The sequence below is a fragment of the Apostichopus japonicus genome, chromosome 9, assembly GCF_037975245.1.
Source record: "Apostichopus japonicus isolate 1M-3 chromosome 9, ASM3797524v1, whole genome shotgun sequence".
Taxonomy (NCBI): domain Eukaryota; kingdom Metazoa; phylum Echinodermata; class Holothuroidea; order Aspidochirotida; family Stichopodidae; genus Apostichopus; species Apostichopus japonicus.
Genome location: NC_092569.1, coordinates 7155610 through 7172824, shown reverse-complemented (window position 1 = coordinate 7172824; position 17215 = coordinate 7155610). Strand labels below are relative to the sequence as shown.

The 17215-nt window shown below is 36.6% G+C and overlaps 1 protein-coding gene across 4 annotated transcripts in view; it reads left to right on the top strand.

Annotated features, from left to right (window-relative positions):
- Positions 1-17215, top strand: part of LOC139973051 (neurocalcin homolog) — a 41626-nt gene that overhangs the window by 5120 nt on the left and 19291 nt on the right. For 2 of the 4 annotated variants that reach the window (XM_071979413.1, XM_071979412.1), the window contains exon 2: positions 6586-6684. The gene's annotated coding sequence lies outside the window, so the exon portion shown is untranslated. Of the gene's footprint in view, positions 1-6308; positions 6329-6585; positions 6685-15397; positions 15640-17215 lie in introns of those variants that run through there. The other 2 variants (XM_071979414.1, XM_071979415.1) reach the window with 2 other exon arrangements.

The following is a 17215-nucleotide window of genomic DNA, read 5'->3' as shown; positions in this document are numbered from 1 at the left end:
AAGGAGTTGGACCAATATTTTAGTGACGAATGGTTAGCCATACGCGAAAATCCATTGGAATGGTGGTTTAAGCACCAGTATGTTTATCCCCATTGTGCCCTATTGGCCAAAAAGTTGTTGGTTATTCCCACAACTTCGTTCCTTCCGAGCGAGTCTTTTCCACTGCTGGCAATATTGTGACAGAAAAGGGATCCAGCTTGAGCCCCGCAAATGTTGATTGTCTTGTTTTTTTGGCGGTAAACAGCTTCGAAGTCAAGTGTTTCAAGTGTTCAAGTTCGAACATATTTCTCGAATGATTTGATGCGTTATTGGTAGTAAATTTTGTTTACAGCCTCCTAATGGTTGTGTTTTATTCCATGCATAACAGTCTTACAATAATTAAGAGACACTGAGCGAGACAAATATGCCTACTGGACAATCTTTAAAATGTTTCTGTCGCTTTCATGTGTTGTTATTACATTGTTCTCTATCATTGCATGCAAGGTTCATTTTGATATCATCCTGTGAATTCAATGTAAGAAAACCTGGTCTACCCGTCCTGTAACCTGTTTGACAAAAGGCCATGTAATTAACTTCCATAAAGTTGAAATGTGTGTTTTCAAACAGACTATTTACATGACTATTACAACAAATTTTTTAGTTGCGCTCTGTTTGGCCTAGATGCCCAAATGACAAATGTACAGTACTGCTTAATAAATTCCAGTAATAACACCAGGGTCAGCTTCCAACTGTTGTATTTCATCACAAATTTATGTGCAGTTCATCGACCCCTGTGACCAGCTAGCTACTAGCTAGCACTGTGTTGTGTTAAAAATTGGCAAGCACCTGCCCCAGTTACATTCATGCGTTTGCTTGTCAGTAATACTGTACGCTTGTTCTGCAGTGCAACATTCAGTTCTAGCAATGTTTGAGCATTGTGCATAATAGCAAATACGTAAGTTATTAATCTTTTACGATTGCCAAAGTATTTGTCATTTCTTCAATCGTTAGCAGCCTGGTTCACATTTATTTTATGTCTGATCGAGTGTGTCGATTGCAGTGTAGTTTAATTTCAATGTGCAGCCTCCATGGTAGCCCATGATAGCCTCCATGGTAGCCAACTCAGTGAGGAGATATAAAGTGGCAACTTACTATTCCAGACTATTGAGACTCGGAAAATGGTGCTACAAAAAACAGATTTCTGTAACAGGTGTGTAGCTTTCTGCAGATGCCGTTCGATGAAAATAAACATGTGACCACCAGTAAAACTTACAGATCAGTGATTTTTGGTGGCTCAGAAAGAAACTTTACTTTTTTCAATCTTTGTGATATTATCAATTGCGATATTATCATGACCCATGTAATTGCAAAATTTTAGCACTAAATGTCATCAAGAAAAGTATTGAACTACTCAAAGAGTTGCTAAATCATTGATGATCTTCACTCATACATGCTTGCTCTGATATATATTAAATTGTAATGTGTATGTAGTAGCTTTCAATGTGCATTCACTTTACCTCATTTATGATTATATTATCATCTTACGGCCCTTCGAATATGTGCGAGGATAGTCTGTAAGAAATTCCGTGTTGGGTTTGTCATCTTGAAGCTTCATACTTCAATGTTAATAAAGAACCTCTATCCACACTTCATTAAATGTCAGTTTCTTAGCAACCCTCTACTGGGTTCTATACGATAGTCAATCTATACAATTGTCATTTCTCATTGTAGGTTGATTTCATGTTTGACTTGTTCTAGCAATGAGCCACAGTGCACTGTGAGATGTGTGGTGGAGATGCTTGAATGGAGTAACAGTCTGTTGCTGTAGACATAATCAGCACATTTGCTGTAGTTTTACTGTAGTCATCTTTCTATTTGCAACTGACGTTAAGTTTGTTTAGATTAATGATAACGTTTTAGCAACTACTACTATAATTAATAATACCCAGCATTCCCAAGTCGCTGCCCAATAACTGGCATATGATGAGAATTCTTTATGTGATGTGTTAACTTTATCATATAAAAGTTTGCGTATGAGTATGACCGTAGAGTTGAGAAATAGAGCAGTCTGTACTGTACTGTGTGTAAAAGTAACATGCAGCAGGTCAATTTACAAGGTGATACTTTAAAGTTATTTTTTTTTAAGTTAATTTTTTTAGATTTCAGCTGAGCTATAGCGATCATGTGATTCTGCCGAAATTCTGTCACTTTTTGCCACTGTTAGACTGACTGCCATTTCGTAAGTTTTCATCAGATTTGGCTGAAATTTCGCCAATGGTTTGTGTGAGTTAAGTTTTCAGACATGCGATCATAGTTTATTAATTTGAAGGTCATTGAGGTCATTTTCTGTAAATATAAAAAATGCTACTCCTAGAGCATTTGTCCAAATCTGCTGAAATGTGGATATTTGCCTTGGTGCCTACAAAAACACTGATCATCAAAAGCTGTCCTGCCCAAAGTCCTTTGCCATAATTTGGTCACTGTACCCATTTACAGTACTTGGCTTCTATGAATACATAAATATTATTGGCAAGACATGATAATGCAATAGTTGGGTCCCAACAGGCTTTCTAGTATGTAGTGTAACCAGTATGTGATCCTAAGATGTATGTATACATTACACTCTCTAGATAAATTGCTGGGATCCCGCAATGGTGCATCCTAATGGCAACACTGATCCATGTCACACCTACTGTATTCATTGAAAGGATCGACTTTTCTGTGCATTCAGCTACTTGGAATATTAGTTCACAGTGCAACTGTCATTTAGGCTTACTGAGGGTTCTCATCGCTGCTCGCTATGGAAGGCAAGAAATAATCAGTATTCTGACTCCAGGTTGAACCTGCTCCACATGGAGAGGATCTTGTGAACCTCACATGTGAACCTCAATAAGCAAAACCCTCTTCACTCTGCACCCTCTACTGTAGACAGTACCTAAACAAATCTAGGTTTCCAGCCCTGAGTAGAAACCATTCCACATATTTGCATAGCATAGTGGATAACTTTAGTAACGTTTCGATAGACTTACCTGAAACACAAGTTACAACCTTGGCAAACTTAAATTTAATTAACCAAAGATAAACCTGTGAGACTAACACCATATCCTGCCCTCTCCATAATGTTAATATTTTACAGTACTGTTTAAGTGAAGGCAATTGAAGCACTGCTGTGGCTTGTGGGCAGAGTGGCAACAAAGGTGCTACATTGCTATTGCAATGGCTTCTATATTATGCTGCCCAAACAACATAATGGAAGATACTCTGCCTTACTGAAGTAGATAACCGTCAGTGCATCTGATTTAATAATTTAATAGTCTGTTATGACTCATAAAACTACTCAAATAATCTTTTCTTGTTCATGTATAAAAGATCATAAAAATCCATTTCTAGAATTTAGGAACTGTAATCTGTAAGACGAATTCAAGTTTGTATCCACTGAAACATTTGCCTAGTTATTGAGAATGTTTGGAAAATAATATTACAAAATCATATGAATCATGCAACTCAGGAACTTGATATTCATGACTTTAATCATTGAAATATTTAATCGCTAAGATGGCTAGGCTTGCTTCTGACATTCACACAGCTGCATACGTAGGCCAACTGACAGTATACTGTATGTTGACCGTACTTATGGTGGTAACCTATCCTGTTTCGATATCTGTGGGTTTTCGTTTTTAAAGTGAAATTCACAATATGTGTCATTATCCATCTAAATTTATAGATGGTTGGATGAAGTGAGCACCTGGTCAATATGGATCTTGTATAGTGTGGTGTGCTTAGTGTTAATAATCAGAAATCTTTAATCGCTGATCAAATTCAGCATTTCCTATTATTGCAGAATCCGTAAAGCACTGTATTTTTGTCAAGTTGACAAACGATGGCTATTTTTCAGCATTTGAGTTAAGGAGACTTTGCCCTGTCAAATCCCTGTAAATTTATGCAATGTTTCCACACACATTAACATGGCTGAGTTTATTTTAGAAACTCCAAAGAACATGTTCGTTAGAAACAGATCTGTTTTGCTTTTGCTTCTAATGTATGGATGAGGATGCAAAAGGGCACTAATTGTGAAGTTTCACTGTTTTTATTATTAAAGCAGAAAGGTTGAATACAAATTCATGGCATAGCAAGTAACTAAATCAATGTTTGCATTATGTAGCTTACAGTTCTAACTAGTCAGATTACTATCTAGAATCTGGTGACAATGTAACAATCTCTTCTTTCAAGAGGGTAGCTATGATAATATAAACTATCACTTCCAAGTACAGTAAGACCTATGTGTCAATGAATTGCAACAGATGTTTTCAAAAATAATGTAAACAATACTAAACATGCACAGCTAAAAACCAAGGTTCTTGTTGAATGGGCACTTCAAATGAGAAGGATTGCTTGTACAGTACATTAGATGCAGTTCCACATCTGAGAACTAATTGTACAGTACATAGACAAAAAACAATGATCAGGGTGAGGATAATGTGCAAAATGCATTTACCTACAAAACATTTAGAAGCTATTCATAATTAACTTAGATGTGTCTTCTATGTTACAACTCAGTTGTCAACAAAGAGTAAAATATTTAAGACTGTCCCATCTGTAGCCCAGAGTGCAACAATTTAGTTGCAATTACTAACATGGAGAGTTGTTGAAGAATTGGCTGGTGATTGCTGGAAAAAGCTTTTGACATTCATGCTGACATCCAGCAGCCACTGATCGAGTTATGCATTTGTTCTTAACTACTGTATCTGCCATAAGAAGCAATATTACCATGGCTCTGTCAGTGATGAGAGCTCTTGTGTTGGTGTCTCCTTCCACTTGAGTATTTCAAGAGATGTTAGAATGGTTTTCCATCTGAATACTTGTGCTAACGAGATGGCTAGCTGCTTAGTGTTTACAGATGATTACCTAGGTAGTCATCAGTAGGCATTGTACTCAGAGATCTCTACATGTTCTATCATTTACTGGCATATATTGCTTGTCAATATGTCTGCAACACAATTGTTTGAAAGGAATTTATGAGGGTTACGTACAGTAGTGTGGCTAATTAGTTTTCTTAATTTGTGTTTTGTAACCAATTTTCTTTTGTTGAATATTAACCTACTGTGGTAGACTGGTAGTTTTGGTGAGCATAGTTTTGAGTGCATCAGGCTTGCTTTAGAATAACACAACTACTGAGTGAAACTTGCATAGCGGTGATTGAAACCTGAGACTTGTTTTAATCACAGAAATTACAATTCTGATATGTTCCAGTTTGTGCTCTATGAGTCATTCTTGTACATACAGTATTTGTTTTCCAGTTGTAGTAGTAGACACTGACTATCCTGTGCCTGGTGTAATCCAGACACAGTGTCATCTTGTCATTGAAATAATAAGTTAAACAAGGTGACTGTAATTCTGGATGTGTAACATTAAGTATCAATGGATATTTGTGTGAATAAATTCTATGCAAGCAATTCTAAAAGACATTTAGTTTGCAGCAGTCCATTAAACCAATCTGAACATAAAGCCTAACCTCAGGTACTGTACTTCAATATTTTACCATTCTCCTTGAAGTGTTGATCCAACCTTGTCACTAAAGTCGTGGATACATGTGAAATTGCATCCCCTTCATAATGAGACTAAAATTTTGATAAGTTTTTTTAATATAAGTACCATTTTGATTTGTTAGAGATGAACTGTCATGAAAGACCACTAAGCACTCTGAATTCTGATGATAGTGACTAGCCTGCATTCGATTGCACATATTTCGTTGGATTTTGAAGGCAAGCAAATACTGTATTTTGTCTTCAATTGGTGTGATGTCTGCAGAACCTTCCCATCAAGGAGAGCTCTGTATTTATGTAGCTCCCATGTTTAATTGTTTATATTTGCATGTAGCAGCATTGCAATACTTGGAAGCCATGGGAATGTGCTTCCAAATCCATGGAATATTCATTGTTGTAAAGCACGTTCCCATCAAGGAGCTGTATTTATGTAGCTCCCATGTTTAATTGTTTAAACTTGCATGTAGTGCATATTGCAATACTTGGAAGCCATGGTAATGTGCTACCAAATCTATGGAATATTCATTGTTGTAAAGCACACGTATGTGTTAACTTTTCTCAACACTGTCAATTGTAGCATTGCTCTGAGGCTGTAATTATTATTCCAGACTGATAGCTGCTGCTGCTGCACTGCCACAGACCCTTAATGTTGTTGTTAATTTGCTATGCCAGTGTAGAAGACAGCAGAGCAGGCTTGTTACCAACGTTGGCAACTACTTGCAGTTTAGCAATCAATTTGCACAGCTTGTAAGTCGTTGTAGTTGTGTGAAGCCAAGTGTTGAAATGGATTTTGGGCAAGAAGCAGTGTAAGTTTTGCGTGTATGACACTAATTGTATGGTCACAGCTTTCTACTATAACAGTGCATTAACATTGGGGAGTGTACAGGAACCTGAAGGCTTTTGCTGCATCTAGACAGTACTTGCAGGAAGAGAAATGTAAATAAATATATGGTAAAGGGAGACTTTAAAATGTGATTTTTATGGTTTGCATGACTTGCATAAAGGTAATCCAAGTACAAACATGTATAAAATGACCTAACCTGTTTGTTTTCTTTTTGTGCAGAGATCAGGCAATTGGGGTCTGAAGAGTTGAATGTCATAGTCTTGGCTGAAAATACAAGTCGTAAACACGCATCTCCAACTAGTGGTGAGGATTTGAAAGGTAAATTGATTCCAAATGCTAAGTACCTACTTAGGATGTTTTTTTTTTTTTGTGTGTGTTTAGTACTGAATGATTAATTAAGAGTGGGACGTAGAAATATTGTATTCTCATCTATTGGTGTTGTGTATACAGTTCTCCAGAAGCCATTTCCCTTGGAAGGTTCCATCTAATCATAACTCTATAGTCCTAATGTAATTGTATATAGCGAGTACTACCAAGGTAACATCTTGGTACCGCCAAAGTCCACGGTGAATTCACAGGTAAAAATGGATCATTCCATAGTTATCAGTATGACTATCATTCCTGATGCCCTATTAAACACAAAGCAAATTATTTGAAAAGTCCTATTTGTGAAATGTACTCTTTAATGAGTTATGATGAAATGTACTTTGTTTATCTACAGTACTAATTATATCCCAGAAAGGGTATAATTGGATTCTGCAAACCTTGGAATGGTCTATTTGTTATCACATAGCAACATGGTATAATGCCAAATTCCTACACAAAGTTTGCATTGTGCAGAGTTTCAATGACTCATCTTTGGATGAGGCTGAGATCAAATAAACTGTGGTCAACTTATTTACCAGTGTGCTCAAGTCATTTTCAAGTCAACTCATGTGAACATATTAGTCAAGTCTTGAAAGTCAAAATATCTGCACATGTCAATTGTGATAGAGGTAACTGTCATCATGAACAACTTTCCCAAACAGATTCAAAAAGATCTCATTACATGTGGGAAATATGAAAAATTTAATGTTCCGTCACACAAGGCTTAAGACTTGGTCAAGTCTAAAGAAGACATCCTCACTCCACACGTGCTTCAATTGTTCATGTTTTTTTCTTTATGTATTACAATGTTTAACTATATTCTGTAATGGTTTTTCAAGTGCCGGATCTACACAATTCAATCGCTTATCATGAAAAAATGATAGCATAGTTTTCAGTGTCAACACTGTTAAAGCAGCATTTTGTGAGTCGCCGTTTTCCTCAATTTTTTCTGTGTCTATCAAGTTTTTATCATAATACAATCACAAAAGACAAAACTAAGACTTTCTCATACTTTTTTCCCCACAACGAACATTAATTAGCAAGTAATTAAGGCTTTTATATGATTCTGAGATAAGTGTCTCCCTGACACATCGAATCATTTAGTATTTATCACATGCAGCTCTACAAAACCGCCTATTCAAATTTAACCAATCAGTGAAGAGATGTTTATGTATGAATTGGTGCTAAAAATAGACTCATTCATTGGCATGGTAATCCCTTGCTGCAAAGCACTACTTAAATCTCCACATGGCCTAGCCAATATGCCTTATTGCATTCCCTTATGAGAAACGTTACTTTCCTCTCCTGAAAAAATGTGTTTTTTCTCCCATGTTGTTAGAGGAGGAAACTACTGTAAGGTTTTTCAAGAGAGGAAACTAACGGGTCCGGAAACTAACGGCCCCTATTGCGCTACACTCAAAGCTACATTGCTTTTAGTGCAAAATGCACAGCGTGTACATAATGTTATTCAGGCCTAACCAGTGTAAGTCACACATTAATAGGTCTGATTGTACTACAGTAACTTGCCTATGTAACACCGAGTAGAGTGATACAGTATCGTTCTCGCGAATGTTACGTACCGATCGGGTTCTTCTGGTTCCATGATTTTCTCTCTTATGTATCCTTGCTGTTTTATTTTCGCAGAGTGACAAATTTTCTTGGGTTTTTAGGGCATCGTATGCAATATGATATGGGGTAACTGTCCCTTCGCGCAGTACGTACATTTCCTCAGCTGATTTTTGTTTACTGTTTACCTTGCTATTCAAAGTACCTTGTCCGTTATATATTCACAAGGTTCCTATAATATGTCATATTTTTTGCACTTTTCGGGAATAGTTTGAGTTGAAACTTTACAGTTAGCCTAGTTTACGTCATTGGTATAGTATCCTTGTATTGAAAAATCTCGAGAATCAACGCAAATTGCCACATTTGAAAATATGAAAATATGAAATGAACAACAAAGAGGAAGTAAAAGGTTTCCATTCCAAGTGGCACTATGACATCACAGATTTAGAAAGGACAGCTCCCAGATATGATGTTTAAATGAGCACATCTCTCATATGGATGACGATTTTTTCTTAGCTGTTTTGGGGAGTCGTTCTTCACAAATATCTCTGTCATACAAGCCAAATGTGATGGTTGGGTTTGAGTCCACTTTGTACAAGTCACAGTCAGTCACTTCAGAGTGATTTAATAAGTGAATACATGTATCCCTTAAATTTTTATTTATGTTATATTGTATTTATAGAGTGTCAGAACTTCAGCTAAGAACTGCAAATTGTAGTTCACTAATTTTCAAGGTGATTTTGTTTTGCTGTGCAGAGTAGTCAGCATTAATTGTTTTACTCTTTTTACTCTTTACTATTGAGCCTTCCTTCCCTCCATCCATTTGAGGTTATAAAATAAGCCAAATTTGCATCAACAGCCACAGTGTGATTACACTAGTTTGGGTCGCTTATAATTTTTTTCCATTGTTGAGTATGTAGCAGCAGTTGCAGCACTGACATTCTTTGTTTCCTTCAAAACTGCACCTTGTTTCTGACTCAAGTCCTAGGTACTTGGTATGTGGAATAGGTACTTGGTATGTGGATCTGCCTTAGTGAGTTCAAGAACTAGATTGTATTTGTGAAGGTCGAAAGTCATGGCAGGTCAGGGGAGGACAAAGCTGCACTTCAGGGAATGATTTAGTGTTCAAAAGACGCTGAACGGGATGGTAGGATTGAGTATAGGAAAGTTTAAGTTTTGGGATATATCTCATGTCGGTGAATCTAGTATCTTCCTGCACATTACTGTATAATCACATCGTACTGTACCTGGGTGCAAATCATATAGTATAGTACCTCACCTCAAATACAGATCGCACAACTCTTAATCTACCATAGGGATGAACAGAAACATTATTTCAAAAACATTGGAGATGCCTTGTTGATCCCAAATTTCTACAGTAGATGACTAACAATGTACCAATGTTACTGTATATCCACGGAGCGTATAGGAAACATCAGTTGTCCTGTAGTTTCATATTTTCTCCTTACATAAATTAACTAGCCATGCACCATGTGTGTGTACAGTAACTAAGCTTGTTAGGTGTTTGTGCATGTTGTTCCAATATTTACATGATATTGATCCAAGGTTGCATTATCACCTACTTTGTAGGTTTTTGGGCCTGTAAGTACTTTACATGATGAATCTCTTGTCACTGGATTTACTAGTACCCAGTAAATCAGGTTTATAATACACATTGGCAGCTCTGAATTCATAGAAGGTTGACATTATATCCTATCCTATCCTCCAGAGGGGATATTGCCATGTGCCTTCCGAAGTGCAGGGATGTCATTTTCACTGTGTTGTAGTGATTTAGATACCCAGAATATAGCTCTTATAAAGGTATGGACAACTTCTAACTGCACTGTACATGATAATGAGAACACAACAATGCAGTGTCTTGTAGACTGCTCTGTAAGACTGCTTTCAAACTGTACCACAGATGAAAGATGGAAACTGACATGTTTGCTCTCAAGTTCTGTGCATCCCACAGGTAGATTTACTATACAACTGTTTTACAACTACTGTACTGTAGATATAATTTAACATGAACAGGACTATCTAGACGTTTGATCATGTCATCACAAATGACATAGCAAATGTCATTTTTTGGTATAGGGCTATATTAATATAGGGCTATGTTAATACTGACTGCACAGACACGTCAAATACATTGTTTGTTTGAGGGAACTGTTGCTAGGGCCGAGTGGATAAAGGTGGTGGCAGACATTAGAAGCAATGAAACCTAGCATTTGGGAGGTGGTGGATTCAATCCCTAGTAGCCAAAGTTAGGTGGGGTTTTTTTTATCCAGGTGAAATCCTTTCCCATATGAAATGGCCTTCCAAACTGTATTAAAAATCCCAATTGGGCTAAATTGGATAGTCACCCAATGTCAACTGTATAGTAAGTAATGAGCCATTATGCTTCTTCCACATGCACATGTATAGCTACTTAGCATCATAAATTAACTGCTTTCCAGGCCAATGTGTAGATGAAAATCATGGGGGAAAAACATGTAGGACTTCAGAATGATATGGAAGGAGAAGAAATAGAAACTTCACTCTCAAGTGGGTTAATTGGTGCAACTGTGCTCAAGCGTTACCAATGTTGATGTGCTAAGTAGATTAGAGTGCATATTATGTTGAAGCCAGACAGGTAAATGTGTATGTAGAATAATATGCCAAGGTCTTCATGAGGGAAAAGGTATTCATGAGGGACAATGGAACCAGCTGCTTGAATTACTCGATCATATCCCCACCCCCCAATACTCAAACTTGACTGAACATTGCCCATCACTCATCTGTTTCCTTGCAACTATTGCACTCCACTAATCTGTGTCTATAGAGTGACCTGGTAACTGTTTGTCACTGACCTCCCACAGTGGTTGTTCGCTATGAGGAATAAGGTAAACTAGTTTTTCGCTTGTAAAATATCCAAACCAGGGAAGTTTGGATTATGTACATAAAAATGCTAGTTAAGTTTCATTGCAATAATGGAGAAAATTGTGAAAACATAAGACTTGCTTAAATATGATCAATACTATAATTATGAAATATGTTTGGTAACAAAAGTTTTAGAACCTTTTAAAAACATTAAGTTCAGTACTCTCTTTGTGAAAATATGCAGTCCTGTAGGTGTCTCAGTTTGATCTTTGAGTCAAACTCTATGTGTGCGGTAGGTGACGTTTGCAAGCAGTACAAAAACATTACTTCAAGGCCTGTCTTCTATAACCCTGGTCTCTGCACAGATATGAATTATAATTTTGTATTTGATGTGAAATTCCATGTTGAAGCTGTATATTCATTTCAAACTGAATGTAAAGGTACAATTAGCTGTTTGTAACACAGATCTTACTACAATTAGTGTGTTAAACAAGGTCATTGCTCCTAACAGCCTCTTACTCAATGAATAACACTGTACAGTATGTAAGTGTCTACTAAGTACATTTTATGTTTGTGGCTGCATGTTGTTATTGATATCATGGTCATGGTGTTACTAGTATAAATGAAAGAAAGGTGGGAATGATGTCTCAGATCATGTTTGTTGAAGATCATGCAGCCTTTGACTGTAAACTAACACTTCACACTTGCAGCTCAGTAGACAAATTCCCTAAATTAATTCTGTTGCCGGAGCGTGATATTTGATATATGAGGAGTAGTAGTATACTAGCAGTTTGCAGATAAATTATACTAGCAGTTTGCAGATAAATTATCCTTGCAGTTGAAACGGTGTGAGAAATATCCTGCTCACATTGTGATACTCTCACAGGTACAGAAGAAAGTGACAAAGTCTCATAAATGTTAACAAGTAAAGAACTTCACTCGGTATTTCCCCAAACCTGCATTGCCACTCTACCATGTCTGGCACACTTGATATAAACCTTTTAGCACCAGTGGCCTTCCTCTCCTTCAAGCTCATCCTGGCCTAGACTACCACCCTCCTCATTGTACCAATCTCCACCACCATTATGCGTACAGAACTTTCTTCTCGAAAATGCTTGCTTAATAACCCATTTGATAATCTTGCATTCCTGAGATTATCTGTTCCATCACAAGCTCCGAGCCAAATTGGAGTTGTACATGTATGATGTAAGTACCTTTTCAGTTACATTTTCTTTGCTCTACACCTTTGGTGATTGAACTTCCGAGTCACAGCATCTCGCTTGTGGAACTCACTACCGGTGCATTTCAGATCATGGCACACGCCTCCTGAACAGTTTAACTTGAACATGGCATGAAAACTTCTCTTTTCTATGTCTTATTGATTAAATACTTTAACTTGGTTCCTGTAAAGCACATTGAGCAACATGTTTAGGGAGAATAATTGTTATGACTATTATGATTAATTATATTAATTAGATACCTTCCAGTCAGGCACAGTACTAGTAGGGCTTTTCTGGTGTTGCATTCATACATGGTCTAGCCTTTTAACAGGTTCTTCATGTTCAAAGTCCATTTCACTGAATTTTGAATCTATCCATGGTAATGGCTTGTGTGTACATGTACAGTATGTAAACACAAAAATACTAACAGTACAGTACATATTTACTTCGTTCCTCGCTTACCTGTCTCCCCCCAACCTATGCACCATGATGGATCCATTTCATATGAGTCCATTTTAGGAAGTAAAAGATCATTTTGTCTTTCGTAGAGGATGAAATTTGGAAACCTTAGTATTAAAAGCTTGGATGAACTTCATATTTTTTATGTAGGTAAGGTTTGGTTAGTAATATATAAGAATTTTCATGGTCATTTGAAGTATAAGCTTGTAAAAAAACAATAACTCTAAAAGCAAAGTACCCATACTTACTGTAAAATGTCCAATTTAGTAAGTTTTAAGCTTGGGATATTCTGGTGGCAAACAATGTAACATGTAACAAGATAAATATTCCACAGTTTGCTGGAAATCCCCTTTCAATGTATTGTTAAGTACTATTCAATGCACATGTGCAGTACATCAGAGTTTCCATTTTTAATCCAGTCCCAGCCTTGCTAAGGAGTGTAGTAACATTGTCACCCCTCAAATTTCTTACACTGTTTTAAATACCTCTAAATGAATTACATTGGCTCTATTGAAATACATGCATGTTCAGTGAAAGGCAGGGTGGGAATTTTACGGTACGCTAGCGTACTGGAATGAAAACATCGCTTACCAAAACAAGAAAATCAAATGGGCCTAGTACTACACACCCTTGTAATGAGCGTACCAAAAATTCTGACCGTAAGTGACTGCATCGGACTGTAGTAGGCTTATCTGCAATCTGCTTCTAAGTTACGGAGGATTAATTTGTCGCGCAGCTAGCAAAAAGCACCAACGAACATGCTTAAAATTATTTCTATGTTCTTGTAGAAAATGTCAAGTTCGCAAAATACAATTAGTTGTGTTCATGTAGTTACGTGAGATCCGTAACAGACGAGGTGGTTAGTCTATTTGCTATACACTTAACTATGGTAGGACATTATTTTTTCCGTATTTTTGGAAATTCTAGAAAATACTTTCTTTTCCTCCCCGCTTAACACCAGATGTGGTCATACGGTTTATTCATAAATTGGTGTACTAGAGCCTTGTTTACATGACATTAGTTGCATGTAGCACGATATGCCAGTTTTGCGTGAATTTTTCGAAAGTGTTTTGCTGGATCTTTCGTAAAACTTGAAAGGACCGAACTTACTTTTCGTACACAATTGGTAATTTCTGTACTGATTTTCAGAGGTTTTTTTACGATCTCCAGTCAATACATTTCCTTTGATCATGTATTTGAATAACTAATACCAAGTCGAGTATTCGACCCGGTATTGTCTGGTCGGAGAGTTCAACGTGATGGACAGGGATTGTAACTATTTCGATCGAACATGCATTGACTGGGTTATCTGCGCCGCCGCTGTCGGCTCGATATAAAGTACACTTGTGCTGCGAACCAGGAAGTTTTCACAAAAGGATAACAGCGTTCAGGTTCATGAATTGTGCTTACCAACTGAGAAATCTTGGCTCATGTTGGTAAGCACATTTCATCAATAAATGAAAAAATGCTTACCAACTTTTTTTCCCAAATTCCCACCCTGGTGAAAGGGAAGTGGTAGTCCTTCATTTTCTTTTCATTAACAGGTTTGCATAGGTCATGGTTTTTCGTAGTCAGCTTGGCTTCATTATTGCTTCTCAGTTACAGACTTAGATAATGCAGGTAGATAATGCAGGTAGATAATGCAGGCTCTGGGATGAGTACCTATACTAGAAAGGAACCTACACTGCTTAATTTATATCTAAGATTTTTCACTGCCCAGTGGAAAGACATCAAGGATTGGCTTGAAGAGACAAAGGAATAATCTCCAGTCTGAGCTAATTATTATTTGAGTTATCTAGGTGCATTTACCCTTCCCCTTATTCTCCCCCATCCAGCATCTTCAGTTTGTAGAGCCAGGCTCAACATTTGTCCTTGGAAAAGACAGATCTTCTGACCTATAGTAGTTTTCTAATATTCAACTTCTCGTATGTGAAGAAACATCACTTATCTAATATTGCCATTTTTACGCTACACTAAAACACTGAATATAGTTTGAATCATGAACATAAATCAAAACAACTGACACTTTTAACTCTTTTGTCATCTTGTGCCCAAGAGTACCGTAATTAGTTTTAATTGGTAGCATTATGAATTCTGTACATAACTACTGTACTATAGTAGGTTTTCAAATCTTTTTGTTACAAAATGGTGAGTTTCAGAAGACATCTTTCCCTTTTGTTTTGTTATTTCATGTCTCCTGAAGATGAATTGTGTTTCTTGTTTTTTATCCTGATCAGTAAAAGTGGAATAAACCAAGATTATGTGTGAAGTCAATTGCTAAATCATTATCTTCTAAAATGGAAACAAAGCATCCAAGATTATGATGCATTTCCACCATGGCATGGATGAAGAGCATAAATTCAATGTAACTTGTATGATCATTCCATTTCTGTGATATATATGACCTTTTGGTTCACATGTATGTATGTGTTGCCAGCTTGTAATATTATCTCTACCGTGGTGACGTGACTTACCTCCTGAACAGCAGTGCTCATACTGCATGGTCTATGCGTAGAGAATGTCTCTTTATTACTCAGATCAATACATCAATTTAATACCTTGACACAGCAGTGGTTTTTAGTCAGCCTTTGCGAGCTTCCATCTTGAAGTCATTGCTTTGTATGTTATTGCCCAGTTTCATGCAGGCTCTCAGGCACACTGGCAGAAGCAGTTTTAAAAGTGTTATTAAGCAAACTGCTTCAATGTGTTGAGGAAGATAGGACCATATGCCAAAAACCTTAATTATACAGTTGGGATGTGAATTGGTGAAAAAAGTCACACCATGTTGAACTGAGCGCAGGTAAGGTTTTCTTCATTATAGTGTGTCAAGAGGACAGGCTGTTTCAGTATCAAGCATGACATTACAATATAGGCAGATTGGATTTCATTGTTGAATTGAAGATCAGAACCTTGCTTCTTGAAAGAGAATCGGATACAGTCATTATTTCATATGCTTTTGGATGTTTGCAAAGTGCACAGTGGTAAGGAAATCATGCATGTAGTACAGTATGTAGTTTGAGAAAGATTGTTGTGTAAGTTGACACAGAAAATGCTTGTTACAGAATTACATGGGTTTTAAAATGTCTGCATTGTAATAGCCCTATGTACATTAGTCATGTGAAGTCAACATCATGAAAACTCACAGTTACTAAGTGAAGCTAATGAAGAGCACATTCAGTGTCGAAAAACACAAACTTGGAAAAATTGTAATATTTAAGAATTTGCAAATTTGTCTTGAGAAATCAGTTGTGCACCTACAGTATTAATAGATTATTAAGTGTTGGAATAAAAGTCACAGAAGCATATTCCAAACCTCTTCACATGTATGAATAATTTTAGAGTACTCATCCAGTAAGAATAATTTAAAATGTAGTGACCAGATGGAAATATGTACAGAATGTGACCACATTATGCTAGACTAGGAGGCTTATAAAGAGCAGAAACTTATTTATTTTATGGATAAAAATGAAAAAATGTTGTAATTAAGTGATTTCAAGATCAGTTGCCTTAACAGTGACAGGCCTATATACGTGGGACCATATACTATATATCAAAATAATACTTTTGTCAGATTTTTATTTTTATCTAAAGATACTTGTATACAAGTCTCTCATAATTCAAAGACAGCTTCACCCATGTTCTATATACTGAAAGTAATTTCTTAGATACATAGGTTATTCATCTGAATAAAATCTGGACTACACTGTGTTAAAAAGGAATTGCTGGAGAGTATTATGCAAATGTTTTAGCCAATCTCAGTTGTGAGTAGGCATTGTGCTTTGAAAGTTGTATGTTTATGCTATGTTTTTAGGAGATCTGTATTGACTTCTAAGTCCAGCTTGGGCTAGCACAATTCGTCCCTTGTTTCACGCACTGACGAATATACATATTATTTTATTTTGTTTTACGTAGTGACGAATGTTTTTAAAACATTTATATGCCCTTAAAAATTGTTCTACATCCTTTAAATTTGAAACGGCTATAAAATATAATTTGTTGTCTGTAACATAAAATTAGGATACTGCTTGAAAGGTATTATTTGTGATCAAACATTCAGTTGCAAAGCAGTGAATTGATTTGGATCGTGATAGATAACTTTCTAACATTCGTCAGTACGCGAAACAAGGGACGAATTGAAGGAACAAAATAACTGAACCAGTACTGTAGGAAGTTAGGACCATTTGATTTGGCTGGGAGTAGGAATTTGCAGTAATCTAGAGCATGTACCTTGATGTGACAGATGTGCTAAACATACTGTACATGTTCAGCACCAAACATTCTTCGAGCCAGATGAAGGAATGGCCATGAACTAGGAGTTCGTCTTGTTCATTAACTTGAATTGAAAAGTACCCTTCAAATCAAGTTATTGTTCAGTG